Source organism: Macaca fascicularis, chromosome 1, assembly GCF_037993035.2.
Source record: "Macaca fascicularis isolate 582-1 chromosome 1, T2T-MFA8v1.1".
Lineage (NCBI taxonomy): Eukaryota > Metazoa > Chordata > Mammalia > Primates > Cercopithecidae > Macaca > Macaca fascicularis.
In genome coordinates, this window is record NC_088375.1 from 198,539,336 (window position 1) to 198,557,471 (window position 18,136).

General features: G+C 50.5%; 1 protein-coding gene and 2 long non-coding RNA genes across 13 annotated transcripts in view; 1 reads left to right on the forward strand and 2 right to left on the reverse strand.

Annotated features, from left to right (window-relative positions):
* STK40 (serine/threonine kinase 40) overlaps window positions 1-18,136 on the forward strand; it is a 48,748-nt gene that overhangs the window by 3,019 nt on the left and 27,593 nt on the right. For 2 of the 11 annotated variants that reach the window (XM_045374508.2, XM_045374533.2), the window contains exon 2: window positions 16,559-16,712. The exons of 4 other annotated variants lie outside the window; for them this stretch is intronic. The gene's annotated coding sequence lies outside the window, so the exon portion shown is untranslated. Of the gene's footprint in view, window positions 1-8,799; window positions 8,875-9,911; window positions 10,602-16,558; window positions 16,713-18,136 lie in introns of those variants that run through there. 5 more of the 11 variants (XM_045374505.2, XM_045374526.2, XM_065525021.1 and 2 more) reach the window with 3 other exon arrangements.
* On the reverse strand, window positions 490-10,288 carry LOC141408364 (uncharacterized). The gene is made up of 2 exons (XR_012422595.1): window positions 10,203-10,288; window positions 490-672 (listed from the first exon to the last, which is right to left on the reverse strand). It is a non-coding gene; the product is annotated as an uncharacterized lncRNA (long non-coding RNA).
* On the reverse strand, window positions 13,983-15,978 carry LOC141408361 (uncharacterized). Its single transcript, XR_012422593.1, has 2 exons — window positions 15,556-15,978; window positions 13,983-14,892 (listed from the first exon to the last, which is right to left on the reverse strand). It is a non-coding gene; the product is annotated as an uncharacterized lncRNA (long non-coding RNA).

Genomic DNA, 18,136 nt, shown 5'->3' on the forward strand with positions numbered 1-18,136 from the left:
CTCCATCCCAGCTTTCTCATCTGTAAAATGGGGACAATAAGAGTACCTTCCTAATAGGGCAGTTGTGAGGAGTAAGATGTTACAGGATGAATACTTAGCAGACACTGAGTAGTAAATGTTAGGTTTTATTACAGGCTACAGGAAAGAACTTTCATGAATTAGTTGCAGCAATTCATGGCAACTAGAACTGTGTCCCATTGAGCTGTCAGAAGTGTCCTGAGGGATCACAAGATCACAGAATTTTATTTTATTCTTTCTGAAAAGAAAATCTAAGGGGAGTTTACCCAGTCTGTATGGGAGCCATGCAGATGATTCAGCTTGGCTCTTTAAAAGAACTATTTTTAAATATAGAAGTAGGACTGCTGAGAAAAAAATAGTACTTTAAAGTATACATGGGTTGGCCAGGCGTGGTGGCTAATGCTTGTAATCCCTGCACTTTGGGAGGCTGAGACAGGCAGATCAGTTGAGCCTAGGAGTTCAAGACCAGCCTGGGCAACGTGGCGAAACCCCTCTCTACAAAAAATACAAAAATTAGCTGGGCATGGTCATACGCACCTGTAGTCCCAGCTACTAGGGAGGCTGAGGTGGAAGAATCTCTTGAGCACAGGAGATCGAGGCTGCAGTGAGCCGAGATTGCACCACTGCATTCCAGTTCAGGTGAACAGTGAGACCCTGTCTCAAAAAAAAAAAAAAGTATACATGGGAGAAAATGTATTTAGAATTTCTTCTCTGTGTGTCCCTGCTAGCAACCCGAGTCTGGTACCTGATTAAGCAACATCGAGAGGCATCACACACGCTCATGAGTGTGGTAACTCAAAATATAGAGCCCTGATTCCACATACATGAGCTCCCATGTGTGGCTGAGGCTGTGCTGGGTCCTGGGGGCAGGAGGAGGATGGAGAGGCTGGCCCTACCATAGAGGAGGTTGTGGTCTAGCAGGACGGGCAGGCTCCTAACCAATTAACATGTGCACAGTTTGGCAAGTCTCTCACAGAAGTCTGCAGCATGTGGGGGACCCCAGTGGAAGAAGTGATTGAGCTCTAGGATGAGGAGGAGACTGGGGAGAACTTCAGAGAGCCCTTAGAACTTGGACTGGGACTGGGCACAGCAGCTCACGCCTATAATCCCAACACTTTGGGAGGCCGAGGCAGGAGGATCTCTTGAGCCCAGGAATTGAAGACCAGCCTGGCCAACATAGTGGGACCCTATCTCTACAAAAATTAAAAAAGAAAAAATTAGTTAAGCGTGGTGGCATGTACCTGTAGTTCCAGCTACTTGGAAGGCTGAAGTGGGAGGATCATTTGAGCCTGGGAGTTCCCGACTCCCAGTAAGCTGTAATCACACCACTGCACTCCAGCCTGGACAACAGAGTGAGACCCTGTCTCAAAAAAAGAACTTAAATTGGATCTTGAAGAATGAATAGAGTTTTCTGGGGGTCTATTAAGCCCTCCAGGCACGGGGAGCAGCCTGGCACAAGCATGGATATGTGGTAATTCATGTGTCACTTTAGGAACCACAGGAGTTCTAGCCCAGAGTGTGAAGGGACAGACTGCAGGATGTGCCTGAGAGGTAGGCAGACACTAGGGCTCAGATGCTTGAATTTTGTATTCTGTTGGTGATGGATGCCTTGCATTAAGTGGAGGAAACATACCATTAGACCTGCATCTGCTTTGGAGGATGGAGTGGGTCGAGGGGAGGTTGGAGTCCCCATAGGAGGCTGTTGCAGTAATCCCAGCAAGGACTGAGAGGGGCTTGGATCAGGGCAGAGGCAATGGGGTTGAGAAGAAGAGCAGAGATGAGCTGTTTGGGGGGAAATCAACTGGACTCTGGGAGTGTTTGGAAGTGATGCCAGAGGGAGGAGGAATGGTGACAGTGACCTTGAGGTCCTTGGTTTTGGTGACAGAGTGAATGATAGTGCAGAGATAGGGATGGCTCAAGGAGAAGATAATGGCCAGTGAAATCTGCCAGCTTCATTCTGTAAACCCTGGGCGCACCCTCTTGGGAGAGGATCAGTTGGAACGTCTTGTAGAACCCTGTCTGAACTTGGGCCAGGCTTCCCTTTGCTTTCACCTGAGTCACCACCAGGGAGAAGGGCAGCTTTCCGTCCTTCACCTTTCCTCTGCCCAGATTTAACCAGGGAGGTGAACCTCTTTACGTTCCACATCTGTAAAATGATAAATCTTCAGCTTTCCAATGGCCCTGCGAGCAACCCTTCCCTCTGGCAGTATCCACCCCAATTCAACATACCACGGGGTCCTGAACAGCAGAGACCCTCGGGGAGAGAGGCTTTCTCTGTGTCCCCTGGAGAGCTTATCTAGAGAGAGGTCTGGAAATTGAGGTTGCTGCCTGATGCTGGCTCAGCAGATTCAGCCCCTCAGGAAGGATTGGTATCTGCCAGAGGCCACCCAGGACTTGCTCAGAACCTTCAGGGAAGGGAGAGAAAGCTGCCCAGTGTCCTTGACCCTTGAAGTTCTAAGGGAGCCAGAAGCTGTCCCTCAGCTGGATTGGACTATAGCAAGGGGTGTGCTGGTGGGCGGGCCTTCAAACAGGCCCTTTGGAATTTGGGAGTTTTTTTTACATGATTTGTCCTTGAGTTTGTTGTGTAAAGAAAGTAAATGAGAAAATGATCTGAAACAAGAGCATTTCTTTCTCCTCCACCTGCTCAGGTGAGACTCTGGCCTTGAAGGTAGCCAAGGGCCCACAGCACCCCCAGCGTATCCTCCCAGGCTCTGTAATCAAGATCCAAGAGGGGAAAGGATGGAATTGCTTGCTGTAATTTACTTACCGTCTTAGAGATAGTTCCACTTCGGCACATGCAGATCTGGGTCGTTTGTGGCTATGATGTGTCCCACTGTGAGTGTAATTTATTCAACAAGCTCTCTGCTAACAAACACTTGGGTTGTTTTCTGTATTCTACTCTCTTTTTTTTTTTTTTTTTTTTTGAGACGGAGTCTCACGCTGTTGCCCAGGCTGGAGTGCAGTGGCGCAATCTCGGCTCACTGCAAGCTCCGCCTCCCGGGTTCCCGCCATTCTCCTGCCTCAGCCTCCTGAGTAGCTGGGACTACAGGCGCCCGCCACCGCGCCCGGCTAATTTTTTGTATTTTTAGTAGAGACGGGGTTTCACTGTGGTCTCGATCTCCTGACCTTGTGATCCGCCCGCCTCGGCCTCCCAAAGTGCTGGGATTACAGGCTTGAGCCACCGCGCCCGGCCCTGTATTCTACTCTCTAAACACTTCTGCTGAAGTGACTTTCTTCATACATATGATTTTGCCCACCTTAGGTATCATCTGCAGGATAAATTTCTAGAAGTGAATTGCTGCCTCAAAGACTATCTTTATTATTATTATTTTTAAGTAATTTCTAGGCCTCCTTTTAATAAATTGGGGCAGCCTTATTTTTCCCCCAGCAAGTGAATCTATTCTTTTGGGATGAGGTCCTACTGCCTGAGGGGAACGCAGGTGTTCCCTCTCCCTAAAGAGGCTACAACCCAGGCCGGCCATGGTGGCTCACACCTGTAATCCCAGCACTTTGGGAAGCCAGGGCGGGCAGATCACAAGGTCAGGAGATTGAGACCATCCTGGCTAACACGGTGAAACCCTGTCTCTACTAAAAATACAAAAAATTAGCCGAGTGTGGTGGCAGGCGTCCATAGTCCCAGCTACTCCGGAGGCTGAGGCAGGAGAATGGCATGAACCCGGGAGGTGAAGCTTGCAGTGAGCCAAGATCGCGCCACTGCACTCCAGCCTGGGCGACAGAGCAAGACTCCGTCTCAAAAAAAAAAAAAAAAAAGAGGCCACAACCCACCAATCGTGTTCATTCTGTCCTGGCCATGACAGTCAGTCTTGGGTGTGAGTTCAGGCTCCCCAAAACTTAGCAGTCTACAGGCCTGATGGTTTCAAAGGAACTCTAGTTGTTAGAAAGCAGCAAAGGTAGAAGAACTGAGAAGGGGTCTTGGCATGCAGAATAAAGCTGTCCCCTCTAAATATGTTTACACACTGCCACCTACTTGGCAAAAGACATAGAGGATCTTCAGCCTTTAGGAAGTCTGGATGCAAGGGTCCAGAAGGCAGAGAGAGTGGACTGGTCATTGTAGTGGGAATTGGCAAGAACAGGACTGATGTGCTTGTCATTTCTCTCTGGGGCAGAGCTGATGTGAGGTGTGTTGAGGGGACAACAGTGCCTCTAGGGAGAAGCTCAGTTCAGCGCCTTGGGGACCTTGGACCTGGTGTAGCCCAGCATTCCATGGGGCTTTTGGAATCCCGTTGCTGGCATCTGCCAACTCTGGGGAGCAAGAGTCCTGCTACTTTTTGCAATAAGTATGGCGCTCTCAGCATTACTGAGTTTGGGGTAAGTTTCATAGTGTGTGTTCTTTTCTGACTCCTGTAGTGGGCCCTTCTGAAAAAACAGGAAGGAAACCAGCAGAAAAACAAGGAGGCCCAGCCAGGTGCAGTGGCTCACGCCTGTAATCTCAACACTTTGGGAGGCTGAGGCAGGCAGATCACGAGGTCAGGAGATCAAGACCATCCTGGCCAACATGGTGAAACCCCATCTCTACTAAAATAACAAAAAATTAGCTGGGCGTGGTGGTGTGTGGCTGTGGACCCAGCCACTCAGGAGGCTGAGGCAGGAGAATTGCTTGAACCCAGGAGGCGGAGGTTGCAGTGAGCCAAGATCACGCCACTGCACTCCAGCCTGCTGACAGAGCAAGATTCCGTCTCAAAAAAAAAAAAAAAAAAAAAAAGGAGCCCCACCACCTCGCAGGTCCTTTGCAATACTGCAATACATTATTGAATCGAAGGAGGTAAGGGTTGTCTCTTATTTTACAGAGAACACCCAGGCTCAGAGAGGGGGTAAACAGCCTGTCCGCTATTACACAGCCAGTAAGGGCAGAGCTGGGATTTCCAGCTCAATTTGTGTGACTTTAGAGCCCATGTCCCCTTCCTCCATCCTGGCCGGGCTCTGGCCCCGGGGAGTCCAGCCTACATAGAATCTTGGACTCATAGAGCCAGCCCCAAAGTTGAACCAGTCCGTTTTTTGCCTGAAGAATGGAAACTGCCACTGCCTTGAGACAAGTCCCTCCCCGACCTGCCCTATGGGTAGTGGGCAAGGAGACTTACAACCATGTCACCCAGCAGTTAAGGGCCTAGGCTCAAATCAGATGTGCTTCAGATATTGAAGTGAGTGACCTTGAACAAGACACTTCCTGTCTCCAACCCCAGCTTCCTCCTCTGTAAAATGGGCATAACAATTCTTGCACTTAAGGTAGTCATGAGACACAAGGCTTTTTTTTTTTTTTTTTTTTTTTTTTTTTTTTTTTTTTTGAGACGGAGTCTCACGCTGTTGCCCAGGCTGGAGTGCAGTGGCGCGATCTCGGCTCACTGCAAGCTCCGCCTCCCAGGTTCACGCCATTCTCCTGCCTCAGCCTTCTGAGTAGCTGGGACTACAGGCGCCCGCCACCGCGCCCGGCTAATTTTTTGTATTTTTAGTAGAGACGGGGTTTCACTGTGGTCTCGATCTCCTGACCTTGTGATCCGCCCGCCTCGGCCTCCCAAAGTGCTGGGATTACAGGCTTGAGCCACCGCGCCCGGCGAGACACAAGGCTTTATGGCCTGTAGCACGTTCAGCCTAGTGCATGACAGGCAGACAGGACCCAGGGGCCAGCTCTAGCAAGGCCCAGGTGAGTTCTTGGCAGTGAGCCTGTGAGTGTCCCAAAAGAGGCGTCCTGAGCCAGCTTTCAGCCCTTATGGATGCCAGGTCGCAAGCAGAAAGTTCCTTACAGGCATGTTTGCAGGCTATCTGGAGAGCTGCAGGGGTGTTCGTTTTGTCCTTCTGCCTCTCACTCTTTTGCTGCACCATTGCATTGGCACACAAGCTCACACATCCAGGGCACTTATGCTTACACCTCTTCCCAGGCCATACTCTCTCAAGTCCGCCTTCTCTGAGGCCCAGCCTTGCCTGATTCCACTACTACTATTTTTTTTTTTTTTTTTGAGACGGAGTCTCACTGTGTTGCCTAGGCTGGAGTGCAATGGCATAGTCTTGGCTCACTGCAACCTCCGCCTCCCAGGTTCAAACCATTCTCCTGCCTCAGCCTCCCGAGTAGCTGGGACTACAGGCGCGCGCCACCACACCCGGCTAATTTTTCTATTTTTAGTAAAGACGGGGCTTCAGGATGTTGGCCAGGCTGGTCTTGAACTCCTGACCTCATGATCTGCCACCTCGGCCTCCCAAAGTGCTGGGATTACAGGCGTGAGCCACCACACCTGGCTCCACTACTACTCTTAATAATTCTAATGGGTTCAGAAAATCTTTAGATTTTAAAAAATTATTGTTGTTTTAGTAGTTTATGGTACAATAGTTAAACAATAGGGGAGAATATATAATAAAGCTCTCCCTCCCCTCTTTGGGCCCTTAGTTCTATTGACTGGAGGTGTCCACTTAAATTTCTTCTAGGCTGAGCGCGGTGGCTCATGCCTGTAATCCCAGCATTTGGGAGGCCGAGGCTAGTGGATCATGAGGTCAGGAGTTCAAGACGAGCCTGGCCAAGATAGTGAAACCCTGTCTCTACTAAAAATACAAAAATTAGCTGGGTGTGGTGGCGAGCATCTATAATCCCAGCTACTCGAGAGTCTGAGGCAGAGAATTGAACCAGGGAGATGACGGTTTGCAGTGAGATTGTACCATTGCACTCCGTCTAAAAAAAAAAATTTCTTCTAGAAGTTTCCTATGCATATTCAAAGGTGTGTATAATCTTTTTTAACCTAAGTAGGATTATGTTATACATATATTCCTGCAGTGTGCTTATTTTGGTAACATAGACATCTTTACGGGCAGGCGTGGAGCTAGTTGGAAAGGCTGTATAGTATTCCATTGTCTAGATGAACATAATTGACCAGTCCTCTCTGGATGGCCATTTAGATAGTTTCCTGCCTTGGGGGCATGTGTGTGTGTGTTGATTTTTATGGTTTTGTTTTTTGCTGCTACACGTGTCTCTATAGGGACCCTTGTTGAGCACATTATCTTTGTGAACTTGTGTGAGTATATCTGCAGGATCCATCCCCAGAACTGGCATTGCTGGGCCCAAGACAGGTACATTTTCTTTTTCTTTGTTGGCTGTGGTTTCGCACCTGTTTTCTGCATACCTTCTGGGCTTGTGCAGAGCCTGGGAGGCCTGAGGTGGACCAGACCCTTCTTGAGGCCTACATATAAGCAGACACATAATGAACACGCCCTCAATGCATGGACATAGTCTTGCAGTGGTGGCTCCTGGCCCTCGTGATGTGCCGCGTCCAGCTCTTGGTGATTCAGAGCAGGTGAGGCCAACAGAGGGGCACTCTGAAGGGACCGCCTGCTGTTGGCCTTTCTAATCATAGCAGGCAGCCTGTTGTCCCTCTGAGCAGCCATAGCCCTCAGCATTCAGTCAGACTTCAGAAAGTGAACTTTATTGTTCACTGTCAAAGTTGTGAATTTTTTTTTTTTTAAGACGGAGTATTGTTCTTGTTGCCCAGGCTGGAGTGCAATGGCACGATCTCGGCGCACTGCAACCTCCGCCTCCCAGGTTCAAATGATTCTCCTGCCTCAGCCTCCCTACTCGCTGGAATTATAGGCACCCGCCACCACGCCCAGCTAATTTTTGTTATTTTCAGTAGAGACAGGGTTTTGTCATGTTGGCCGGACTGGTCTCAAACTCCTGACCTCAGGTGATCCACCTGCCTTAGCCTCCCAAAGTGCTGGAATTACAGGCGTGAGCCACCGCGCTCGGCCTAAAGTTGTGAAATTTAATTTAATTTTTAACAGAGGCAGTTAAGGAAAGGCAATTTGCTGGCCCCAGTCCAGATTGCCTTTCTCACAGGATAATTGTGGTGATTTTTGCTGTTGAAAACAGTATGAAGAGAATCACAGGCACCTAGGCCTGGCCTGGCTGGGCTTTCCTGTCTGTCACTCTGGAAATCTGGGATAGAAGGAAGGAAATGTAACATTTCTTTTTTCTTTTTTTTTTTGAGACAGAGTCTCACTCTTGTCACCCAGGCTGGAGTGCAGTGGCATGATCTCGGCTTACTGCAGCCTCTACCTCATGGGTTCAAGTGATTCTCAAGTGATTGTCCTGCCTCAGCCTCCTGAGTAGCTGGGATTACAGGCATCCACCACCACACCCAGCTGATTTTTGTATTTTTAGTAGAAATGGGGTTTCACTGTGTTGGCCAGGCTGGTCTCAAACTCCTGACCTCAGGTGATCAACCTGCCTCGGCCTCCCAAAGTGTTGGGATCACAGACGTGAGCCATCGCACCCGGCCAGGAAACGTAACCTTTCTAAGTTAAGCATCTCGTGCCTCCTATGTGCTGGGCTGTGGCAATCCTGAAGGGAACCGTTTTTGGGAGTAGCACTGTCCCCGTCCTCTAGATGAGAAGACTGCAGAGCAGAGAAGCATGTGTCCAGGTCACACAGTGAACAGAATGGTGGCTTTTAGACTCAACCACTGGTTGTTTGCTGCTTTCTCCTTGCCTGATTTGGGCTATTGTGGGTGGTAAGAACTTGAACTCCACATGGGACCCCATGGCAGGCCTTATTCCAGGGCTGAGTCACTGCACAAAGCAATAACTGATAGTTGGAGCTGAGGGGCCTCTTAGTCATATGCCCATGCCAGGATCTCCCTTGTTGCAATCTCCTCTTCTAGTCCAAGTGAGCCAGAGCAGGCCAGTATGACAGGGAAGACCTGCCAGTGACTCAGTCTGCCTTCACTGCGCATGGCAGAAGGCACCCTGCGGAGCCAAGGGGCCACCGCAAACATCCCCTAAGCCAGTGTGCTTGGCTGCTTTCCCAGGCTACTTCTCGGGATGGAGATGCCAGGCCAATACGGCCCAGAGAAAGAGCTTGTAAGTCTGTCCCTTCCTCCTCCGACACCCACACACAGTGACGGATTATTTGTTGTCACATCAGCTGCTTCCGGAGGCCCTTGGGAGGGGAGAGCCAGTGGCAGGTCTGGCAGTGCTGCCCCGGATTCTGCTCTGGTGGCTCTCATCATGACTGCTGGTGAAGCCCTTTGCTCCCAGGAGCAGCCGGCCTGGTTCAGGGCCATGGGGACGGGTCTCTAACTCCATTTATCTTTCCCCCAGGAGAGCCTGCAGAGAAAGCTGCTCTGTGTGCACAGCCCTGAGACTTTTCTTCCAGAATTTCTCTGGGATGCATCCCCTTGGCCAGGGGCCTTTAGCTTCTAGACTTCCTTTGCAGCCTCCAAAGGAGGTCACAGAAAAGCCCAGTGGGGACTTCCTCGGGGCAATGGGATGAGGAGGGATCTCACTGATTACGCAGTCTCCTTATATGGGGCTAACTCATGAACCTTGCCTCCTGGAGGAGACTAGAGCTAGGTCACCAAGCTGCAGACCCTGGACTTTCAGGCCCTGCCTGGCCGCCAGGCCTGCTGTGCTCTGCACATTGGACTCCTGCTGAGGAAAGGCAGCGGTGGCAGAGGATGTGCTGGGGGAGCAGGCTGGGCGCAGGGCCCTCTTGCTGACCGCCCCTCCCACTTCCCACTGGGCTGAGTCACTTCCTCTCTGGCTGCAGCAGGTACTCTCCCACAGGCTGGGAGCAGAGCAGGCCTCAGCGGGTGGGGTCACCCCATACAAAGAGAGCTCTGGTTAGAAGCAGCCAGTTCACTTATAACCCCCAAGGCAATAAAGTGCAGCATTTGGAGATGTGATATTGTGCATTAGATGATGGTATTATGTATTCTTGACAAATTGGAGCTATACATGTCCTGCGTTTTAAAAATGAACAAAATCATCGCTCTCTTTTGGAACAGTGAAGATGACAGCACATGCATGAATCTTTGTCATCAGGGAGTCCTGGCTGAAATCGAGGGATTACTAATCCTCCTCTCTATCCGCCTCCCCAGCCTGTCAGCATCTGTCCTGAGCACAAAGCAAATGGCTTCCAGTGGGTTCCTAAGGAGATTGTTCACAGCCACCAAGCTCCCAGGGAGAGGGTGCGTGCCTCCTTCGGGGCTGGCTGTCATTCAGACTCAGCGGAAAAGCCCTCACCAGAGCCTCGACCTGGGCCACAGTCTTTAGGCTTTGCTTTTTCAATAACGGAAGGGGAGAATCCACATCAGAAAGTGGTGCCAGTTAAAGAGAGAATCTGGGAAACACTGGGAATGGTTTCTGGCAAGCGGTGCCCATCAAATGATAATGAAAAAAAGACATACCTGCAGAGACTTGCCACAGGGAAGCGTCCTCAGCACGGAGCAGGGAGCACCTACCCTTCACCCAGCAAAGACCTGGTGATACCGCCAGCCACAGCATCATTCAGCTGTCCTGTGAAGGGGGGCGTACTACCATCTATGTTTTACAGATGAGGAAACTGAGGCCCCAAAAGGGTAGGCGACTAGTGTAGAGTCACAAGAGAAGTGAGTGTCAGAAGTTGAAATTTGAGCCCAGACCTCCATGACCCCCAAATCCATCTTGTTATCCCAATTGGCATTTGCGTCACTGGTCCATGGCTTGAAACCCTTGGTTCTCTGAGCTATGAATTCCTCTGGGTTTCCTGGACTGCCTTTGTGGATGGAGAGCAGGTCTGTAGGTGTCCCTGGTAGAAGCATCTAAACGTGAGTATTAAGTGCACCAGGGGTGGTGCCCAGAGTGCTTGTGTCAGGGAATGGTGGGGGATGCTGCCTCTTGGCTCATGGAGGGATATCTCAGTAACCCAGCCTCTGACTCAGCCCTTTTCTCCAGAGAGGCCCCACTCAGCAGCCCCTGAAATGCTTCCTTCCAAGGGAAGCATGGCTTATCTCCCTGCTCACTGCAGCTTTCTGGCTTGACGGCACCTTGGTTGCAGGAGAATGATTGTTTAGAAGTAAGTCTAGAGAGTACTGTCCTCTCTATGTTTGGCATGCCTGGAACTATGCAGACATTGGGTGGAGAAGGAACAATTGAGGAATCAGTGTAGTCAGGGAAAAAGAATATGGGATACAGCATTGAAAAAGCTGTTTTTATATCCCAACTCTTCCAACAGCTAGCCAGGTGACTTCAGGCAGGTCTCAGAGTTCTGAGTGTCAACTTCTTTTTTCTTTTCTTTTTTTTTTTTTTTTTGAGACAAGGTCTCACTCTGTCCCCCAGGCTAGAGTGGTACTGTCATGGCTCGCTGCAGCCTTGAACTCCTGAGCTCAACAATCCTCCAAACTAAGCGACCTAAAACTCCCAAGTAGCCGGGACTACGAGCTGTGCCCAGCCTTGAACTCCTGGGCTCAAGTGATTCTCCCACCTCAGCCTCCCAGAATGCTGGGGTAACGGGCATGAGCTACCACGCCCGAGCTCAATTTCTTTTTCTAGAAAATGTTGTGTTTTGTGTGTGTGTTGTGGGGACATGATCAGTTATCATTATGTACCAGCCCTCCACATCCATGGGTTCTGCATCTGTGGGTTCAACCAACTGCAGATCGAAAATGTTCAGGAACAAAAATGGATGGTTGTGTCTGGACTAAACATGTACAGACATTTTCTTTCTTTCTTTCTATTTTTTGAGGTGGAGTCTTGCTCTGTCACCCAGGCTGGAGTGCAGTGGCACAATCTCGAGTCACTGCAACCTTGGCCTCCAGGTTCCAGCAGTTCTCCTGCCTCAGCCTCCCAAATAGCTGGGATTACAGGCAAACAGTGCCACGCCCGGCTAATTTTTTTTGTATTTTTAGTAGAGATGGGGTTTCACCATGTTGGCCAGGCTGGTCTCGAACTCCTGACCTCAGGTGATTTGCCCGCCTTGGCCTCCTAAAGTGCTGGGATTACAGGTTTTTTTTTTTTTTTTTTTTTGAGATGGAGTCTCGCTCTGTCGCCCAGGCTGGAGTGCAGTGGCCGGATCTCAGCTCACTGCAAGCTCCGCCTCCCGGATTTACACCATTCTCCTGCCTCAGCCTCCCAAGTAGCTGGGACTACAGGCACCCGCCACCTTGCCCGGCTAGTTTTTTGGTTTTTTTTAGTAGAGATGGGGTTTCACCGTGTTAGCCAGGATGGTCTCGATCTCCTGACCTCGTGATCCACCCATCTCGGCCTCCCAAAGTGCTGGGATTACAGGGATTACAGGTTTGAGCCACCGCACCCAGTCCTTTTTTTTTGGTGACAGGGTCTTGCTCTGTCACCTAGGCCAGAGTACAATGGCATGATCACATGATCTGTGATTACACAGGCATGACCCATGGCACCCAGCCAGACTGTTTTTTTCTTGTCATTATTTCTTTTTTTTTGTTTTTTTTAGATGGAATCTCGCTCTGTTGCCCAGGCTGGAGTGCAGTGGTGCGATCTCAACTCACTGCAAGCTCCGCCTCCCAGGTTCACGCCATTCTCCTGCCTCAGCCTCCCGTGTAGCTGGGACTATAGGCGCCCGCCACCATGCCTGGCTAATTTTTTGTATTTTTAGTAGAAATGGGATTTCACCGTGTTAGCCAGGATGGTCTCAATCTCCTGACCTCATGATCCACCTGCCTTGGTCTCCCAAAGTGCTGGGATTACAGGCGTAAGCCACCACACCTGGCCCTTCTTGTCATTATTTCTTAATACAGTATAATAACTACACAGCATTTCCATTGCATTAAGTATTATAAATCTAGAGATTATTTAAAGTATATGGGCCTGGGCGTGGTGGCTCTCGCCTGTAATCCCAGCATTTTGGGAGGCCGAGGTGGACAGATCACTTGAGGTCCAGGAGTTTGAGACCAGCCTGGTCAATATGGTGAAACCCCATCTCTACTAAAAATACAAAAATTAACTGGGCATGGTGGCATGCACCTGTAATCCCTGCTACTCAGGAGCCTGGGGCATGAGAATCACTTGAACCGAGGAAGCGGAGGTTGCAGTGAGCCAACATCGTGCCACTGCACTCCAGCCTGGGTGACAGAGCGAGACTCCATCAAAAAAAAAAAAAAAAAAGTGTAGCATGGGAGTATATGCACAGGTTATATGCAAATACAACGTTATATTAGGGACTTAAGCATCCTTGGATTTTGGTATTTGTCAGAGGTCCTGGAACCAATCCCCCATGGATACTGAGGGATGATTATATTCGCAAGTGCTTTGTAAACTATAAAACCATGTGTAAAAATTAGTTATGTTGGTTAATCTGAGAGTGTGAGCTGCCCTTGCAGGTTCTAAGTCTGAAATTCACCACCCAGAGAGGCGCACAGTAATCTACAAGAGACCTGGCAGCCACCTACTGTGGACAGGTGGTCTGTAGAGCATGGGTGGTGACCTCAGTTGGATCACACATTCAGATTTCACATCACTCACCTCGAGTGTCATCATTTCACCCCAGGTGTAGTCAGATAAATGCATAGTTAGGCCAGAAGTTCTCTTCAGAGAAGCGAAAGTGGTTGAAATTTTTCTGACCAACAGAAGGACCTTCACACCACAAACCTGGAGGGGCATGGAGGACCTGTCACCAGTGTGAAGGGACAGGCCAGGCTGTCACTCACACACTCCCCACATCTTGTCACAGGAAAGCAGATCGTTTGGCTGGATTTGGGGGATTCTCCCACACAGGGCCTGGTCCATCCCTTCATCAGTGAGGGCTTCTGCACAGCTGCAGGCATGTTGTGAATAGGTTTGATTCTTCAGTAGGGGTTGCTCTCCAGCAGCAAATGCTGTCTAAGCGTAACCCCTGGTGACCAGCCAGCTTAGACCCCATTCTGTCTCATGCGTTTCTGACGTGGGACTTTTCCCGGACAGACTATCGAGTGCAGCCCCAGTTACCTACAGCTGCGGCACCCTGTCTCCAGCTGTGAGTTGGCAGATACTGGCTAGTATGACCATCTGTACTTTCTTCAGCGTCCCACTCCAGCCACTGACCTCTCCTTGGACATAGTTTTCCTGTGAATCACACTTTGTACCTCTTTATTCAACTGCTTCTGTCTCCTGCCCCAACAGGGACCATGGTGCCTTATAGATGCCCAGCAAACAGCCCCACACTGTGTTCTCTTCCAGCTTTGCCCGGGCAGTGGGCTGGGTGCAGGGAGGCAGCGGTGGATGGGAGTTGCTCCCTCAGGGGAGCCCACAGCCTGAGATGGGGGAGTCAGACAGATACACCAATGTGCAGCACAGTGGGAGGGGATGGAGGTGTGCTCAGGTGCTCTGGGGGTTGGAGGAGAAGCAGCCAGCTTTGGCAGGAGGCCTTCTGTGAAGACTTTGTGCAGCAGGTGACATTTCAGTGAGGACCGAGGGACAAGGATGTGCCAATCAGGGAGAGCGGGGTGGGGCAGGGGTGTTCATGGCATACTCGGGATTGTGTCATTTGGTGTGGCTGGATTTAGGGTGCATGTAAGGGCAGTGAGGCTGGAGAGGTAGTCTAGGTCTGGTTAGGCTCACTGAGGAATTGGGGTTCTTCCTGAAGAGCATGGAGCCTTTGGAGGACCTCCACAGTGGGCAGAGAGACAGCAGCCTCCTGCGATCTGATTGCCCAGCCCCACTCACACAGGTGGCTGAGGTGGGCTCTTCCCATGGAGTTCATCCTTCCTGATCAGCCTGCAGAGAGCAGGGCCCCACCATCCTGTACTTGGTGCGGAGAAACCCTGTAAAGATGCACTGCAGAAAGACACCACCAGGTGGCAGGCCCGGAGATTGCATGGAGGCCCTCCCCCCACCCACCATTTCCTTCATATAGCACAGTATTGAAGAGAGGGGGCCGTACAAGACTGAATTCCTGTTCATGCCAGGCTGGTTCTGCCCAACATATATGAGACTGCACGTTCTGCCACTGTTGGCTGTGTACCCACAAGCCACAGGTCCCTCTGAACCTGTGAATCAGGTCTTGGGAGCTATTTGAGCAGGTTGGACTTTCTCCTCTGCCTCCGGGGACCTGAGAGTAAGTTACAGACTTCATGACCGTTCACCCCGAAACACCTGAGTATGTATCACCTAAGAACAAGGACATTCTGGCCGGGCGCGGTGGCTCACGCCTGTAATCCCAGCACTTTGGGAGGCCGAGACGGGCGGATCACAAGGTCAGGAGATCGAGACCATCCTGGCTAACGCGGTGAAACCCCATCTCTACTAAAAAATACAAAAAACTAGCCGGGCGTGGTGGCGGGTGCCTGTAGTCCCAGCTACTCGGGAGGCTGAGGCAGGAGAATGGCGTGAACCCGAGAGGAGGAGTTTGCAGTGAGCTGAGATCCAGCCACTGCACTCCAGCCTGGGTGACAGAGCAAGACTCCGTCTCAAAAAAAAAAAAAAAAAAAAGAACAAGGACATTCTCCCGTAGAACCACAATGCAATTTGCAAGTTCCGGAAATTTAGCTGATACAATACTATTATCTAGTAAACAGTGTATATTCAGATTTTACCAGTTGCCCAGTCATGTCCTTTATACCTTTTTTCTCCAGGATCACCCATTGTATTTCTTTGTTGTATGTCTTTAGTCTCCTTTAATCTAGAATCATTCTTCAGCTTTTCTTTTTTTTTTTTTTTTTTTTTTAGTAGAGACGGGGTTTCACTGTGTTAGCCAGGATGGTCTCGATCTCCTGACCTCGTGATCCACCCGTCTCGGCCTCCCAAAGTGCTGGGATTACAGGCTTGAGCCACCGCGCCCGGCCCCTTCAGTTTTTCTTTAACTATCTGACATGGATGTTTTTGAAACATACAGGCCTATTGTGAATGTCCTTCAGTTTGGGTTTGTTTCATGATTAGATTCAAATTATACATTTTTGGAAAAAAAAAAAAAACAGCATGAGTAGATTGGGGGCGGTGGCTCACGTCTGTAATCCGAGCACTTTGGGAGGCCAAGGTGGGAGGATCACTTTAGTCCAGGAGTTCGAGACCAGCCTATGCAACATAGCAAGACCTCCTCTCTACAAAAAATTTAAAAAATTAGCCAGGTATGGTGACGTGTGCCTGTAGTCTCAGCTACCCAGGAGGCTGAGGTGAGAGAATCACTTGGGCCTGGGAGGTGGAAGCTGCACTCCGGTCTGGGTGACAGAGCAAGACCCTGTCTTCGAAAAAAAAAAATAGCATGAGTAGGACATGTTGATTAAGGGCATCATGTCAGGAGGCATGTGATGCCAGTTTGTTCTGTTATTGGTGATAGTGACTTTGACCACTTGATTAAGATTGCAGCTTGCCTTTTAAAAAACGTAGGTATTGGCCGGGCGCGGTGGCTCACGCCTGTAATCCCAGCACTTTGGGAGGCCGAGACGGGCGGATCACAAGGTCAGGAGATCGAGACCATCCTGGCTAACACGGCGAAACCCCGTCTCTACTAAAAACACAAAAAATTAGCCGGGCGAGGTGGCAGCGCCTGTGGTCCCAGCTACTCAGGAGGCTGAGGCAGGAGAATGGCGGGAACCCGGGAGGCGGAGCTTGCAGTGAGCTGAGATCGCGCCACTGCACTCCAGCCTGGGCGACAGAGCGAGACTCCGTCTCAAAAAAAAAAAAAAAAAAAGTAGGTATATTTACACACAGTGATTTCACGTCTTTTAACTGTACTGTTCAATTGTTTTGACCAATGCACACACTCAGAAGCTATGTCCTTCGGCAGTAAAAGTTTTACAGCGCAATATATGTGCTCTGCCCTCCTCCTGCAATCCAGCTCCAGGAGATCTTAAGCTGGAGGCACCAGGTCTGAATTCCAGACTCCTCTCCACCACCCACACTTCACCTCCAACTGGAGCATGACCACAGACCCCTTCAGGGAGGCTGGCGGCCTCTTCATCCTGGACAGTCCCTTACTGTGTGCCAAGTAGGTAATTGCCAACATGTGTGCGCTCCTATGTGGCCGCCTGTGGGGATGCTTCTCTGTGTGTCGGGGGGGACCCTCCATGCCTTGGCCAGGCTTCAGCTGCTTTGTAGTCGGGTAGACATGAGGACAGACTGAGCTGGGAAGATCAGTGGCGACGTTTCATCCACTCAGTGCCATCTTTGTTTGTATCCCACATCCCTTTGGAGATTGGTGTGTCCACCAGGTTGAACCATGGGGTAGAGCTACCCCTGCCAGCTCTCCTGGACCTGGTCACACTATACCACTGGACTCTGGGCATCTTCAGCCTTGGAACCTTTATGTAGTTCTGATGGCCTGACTTTCACTGCCTTGCTGGGAGACCTGGGCTCACATAGCCCAGTAGCTTTAGGGTGAGATGACTTTAGCCCCAAATTGACAGAGTAAGATCAGGTACCCCCTACTCAGGCCATGCGGTGGGAGCTGTCCCACAGGTGAGGCACTCTCACCCTGAGGCCCATGCTTGCTCCCCAGGCTTGGCAAAGCAATGGAACCCCTTGCTTTCAGAATCGGGCACAGCTACAGCCTGCGGACGGTGGGGTGCCAGCTGGGCTCTCTTGCTCTATCCTGGCCTCCTCCCCTCACGCTCATTGTTGCCTCACTGAGCTTCTTGTTGAGTTCAGGTTCTAAGGGGACTGGTGCTGACTTGTGAGGATAGAATGTAGAAGAGTTGGCCAGGCATGGTGGCTCATGTCTGTAATCCCAGCACTTTGGGAGTCCAAAGCAGGCAGATTACCTAAGGTCAGGAGTTCGAGACCAGCCTGGCCAACATGCTGAAACCCTGTCTCTACTAAAAATAAAAAATAAATTAGTTGGGTGTGGTGGTAGGTGCCTGTAATCCCAGGTACTTGGGAGGCTGAAGCAGAAGAATCACTTGAGCCCGAGAGGCAGAGGTTGCAGTGAGCAGAGATGGCACCATTGCACTCCAGCCTGGGCGACAGAGCAAGACTCTGTCTCAAAAAAGAAAAAAAAGAAGAATGTAGAAGAGTTAACAGATCCAAAGCTCCAGAGACTGCTAAGCAAGGACGGTTGAGTTCCTGGGACACTGAGTAGTGGGCCCTGCACCCCAGCCTGTGAACCAGGTGTCTGGGGGGACCTGGGCTCCCAGTCTTCCTGAGACCAGAGTAGCCAGGGCATCATCATCACAGATCTCACCGTGAAGCCAGGGTCCCTCTGAGCAGGCCCCCTAGAAGAGTGTTTGTGGACTACTTGCAGGCGTGTCTCTGGAGGGACGCACAGCTGTATGATTGGAGGATGGGGCAGGGAAAGGAGGGTCTGTCCCTGGGAGCTGTGTCTTTGCTCACCCTACTAGTAAGCCTGCAGCAGCTTCCGGTTTTCTGGGCCTGCCTCTTCATGACGCTTCCTTTGCTTCAGTCAACTGTGGGTAGCATG